Source organism: Echinops telfairi, unplaced genomic scaffold (genome assembly GCF_000313985.2).
Source record: "Echinops telfairi isolate 266 unplaced genomic scaffold, ASM31398v2 ScPeMD7_7469;HRSCAF=8507_1, whole genome shotgun sequence".
NCBI lineage: Eukaryota > Metazoa > Chordata > Mammalia > Afrosoricida > Tenrecidae > Echinops > Echinops telfairi.
Genome location: NW_022111373.1, coordinates 63,881,373 through 63,884,162, shown reverse-complemented (window position 1 = coordinate 63,884,162; position 2,790 = coordinate 63,881,373).

Below are 2,790 nucleotides of genomic sequence, written 5' to 3'. Positions count from 1 at the left end.
CAATTTGTGACTCCTCTGTATTTGTATCCTTCCCTATTTCTGATAGCCTATGTATTCCCTGTGCCAAGGTTCTCAGGTTTATCCCAATTCTCTCATTAATGGCCCTAATTTTGGGGGGTCTTACCTCAAGTTCACTAATCCACCTTGAGTTTATTCTTGTGCATGGAGTGAGGTAAGGGTCTTGCTTCATTTTTATGTAGGTAGTTATCTATTTTTTCCAGCATCACTTATTGAAAAGGCCATCCACTTCCCAGTTGATATTTTGGGGGCTCTTATTAAAAATAACTTGCCTGTATGCTGATATTTTTATTTCTGGGTCTTCAGCTCTTTTCCATTTGTCTGAATATTTGTTGTTATACCATTACCATCCTATTTTGACCACTGTGGCCATATATTTCAGCCTAAATATAGTATAATACGGTGCTAAAATCAGGTACAGCAAACCCTCCCACTTTGTCCTTCTTCTTGAGGAGTTCGCTGCTAATTCTGGCCTTCTTCCTTCGCCATATGAAGTTGGTGATACAGTTAAAGTTTATTGTGCCAACCTGGCAGATAAACACATGTCGGGTTAATTGAAGTGCAGAGAAATAAATGGTTCAGTGAGCTTCACCTTTGGAGTTCTCGGGTCTCTTGCTTTCTGATGGTCAGACCAGGGTGCAGTTGCCTTAGCCAGGTCCCTCCTTCCACAGACATGGCTCACTACCTTCAAGACATCCCTGAGGAAAAGTCACATGGACCTACCCTGATGCAGCCCTGGGTGCTGGAGCAGCCATGTGGAGACCCCTGCCAGTGGTGAGATGCTTACACATTCACTGAATCGGCTTTCCTCCTGCAGTCAGCATCATAGCGTGTGTTTTTTGTGATGGAGGAAGACTTTGTGGATTGGTGAGGGTAATATGGGCTAATGTTGGACTTGTGGGTTTGGGCAGCACTGTGTTGGGATGTTTTCTTGATGTGCACTTACCTTTTATATAAAACTGTCCCTTATACATATGAATTTCTGTGGATTTGTTTCTCTAATGTACCCAGACTAACACAGTTGGTAATCAGTTTTTCCAATTCTTTGAAGAAAGATGATGGTATTTGTATTGGTATAGCACTAAACTTATATAGTGCCTTGGGCAGAACTGATATCTTTACTATATTGAGTCTTCCAATCCACGAGCATGGGATATTCTTCCATTTGTTGAGGTCACTCTTGGTTTCTTGTAATAATGTTCTATAGTTTTCCTTGTACAAATCTTTTTTTTTTTATTTTAGTCAGGTATATCTCTAGATATTTCAATTTGTGCTTGGCTATTGTAAATGGTACTGCCTTTTAATTGCCTCTATTGTGATCTTGTCTGATGTGTATAGTAGTCTGATAGATTTCTGTTTCTTGATCTTGTATCCTGCCACTCTGCCATATTCCTCTATTGCTTCCAACACTGCACTTGTGGAGTTTCGGGGATTTTCTATGCATAAAATCACATTATCTGTGAATAATGATAGTTTCGTCTTTTCTTTCCCTAGATGAATACCTTTGGTGTCTTTTCTTTGTCTTATGTTGTTAGCTGGGATCTCCAATATGATGTTAAATAAGAGTGGGGACAAGGGGCATCTTTGGCCCCCTTTTTCATTGGTATTGTTTTTCATCTTGTGTCCATTGATTACCATGTTGGCTGTTGGTTTTTCATATATAGTTTGTATAACATTGAGGAATTTTCCTTCTACTCCTATCTTATTGAGTGTCTTAAACTCAATGGGTATTGGATGTTGTTGAATGCTTTTTATGCGTCTATTGAAATTATCATGTGGTTCTTATAATTTTTCCTGTCAGTATGGTGAATAATAATAATGGTCTTTTATATGTTGACCCATTCCTGCATCCCTGGTATGAATCCCACTTGTTGGTGGTGAATTATTTTTATATGTTTTGTATTATATTGGCCTGTATTTTGTTAAGGATTTTTGCACCTATGTTCATTAGGAATATCTGTCTGTAGTTCTCAATTCTTGTGGGATCCTTGCCTGCTTTAGGTATTAGAGTTATACTAGCTTCATAGAAAGATTTTGTGAGTTTTCCGTATTTTTCTATGTTTTGGAAGATTTTTCATAGGATTGGTGTCAGTTCTTCCCTGAACGGTTGGTAGAATTCTTCCATGAAGCCATCTGGCCCAGGGGATTTTTTCCTTCCATTGCTTTGGGTCTGTTGAGGTTCTTGATGTCCACCTGGGATAGTCTTAAGGAGGGATTGTTTTTCCAAGTATTTGTCCATGTCTTCCAAGTTGTTGAATGAGAAATATTTCATTCGCTTTAAAGTATCAAATTTTTTAAATGATTGAATTAATTCCTACGAAACAATTACAGACGCATTTTCCCAAATATTCTTCTAGGGTTCATTTTTTAGACATAACAGCACCTTTCCACTATTATGTTATGCATATTATCCTTCTAAGTATTAAAATGTGTATTTTCCTTATTTTTCTCAATGACAGAAAATAAAACATTCTTTATATACAGATTTCCTCTTAAATATATTACTTTCTATCCTTTTCAGATACTTATTTCTTATAATCTTACATTATGATCTAGAAAATTAAGTCCTGTCACAATGTTACACTAAAATTTGTGTTGATTTGTCAACATTATTTTTGAATAGAAAATATGTGACAGAGCTGTTATATTTACTTGGGGATATAAGAGTGATTAAAGTGGATATATACACCCTGCCATTCGGGATGATTAAAGTCAAAGGGAGGAATGAAATAATATTTCAAAACATACACTTGCTTCTCTTTCTCAGGTTTA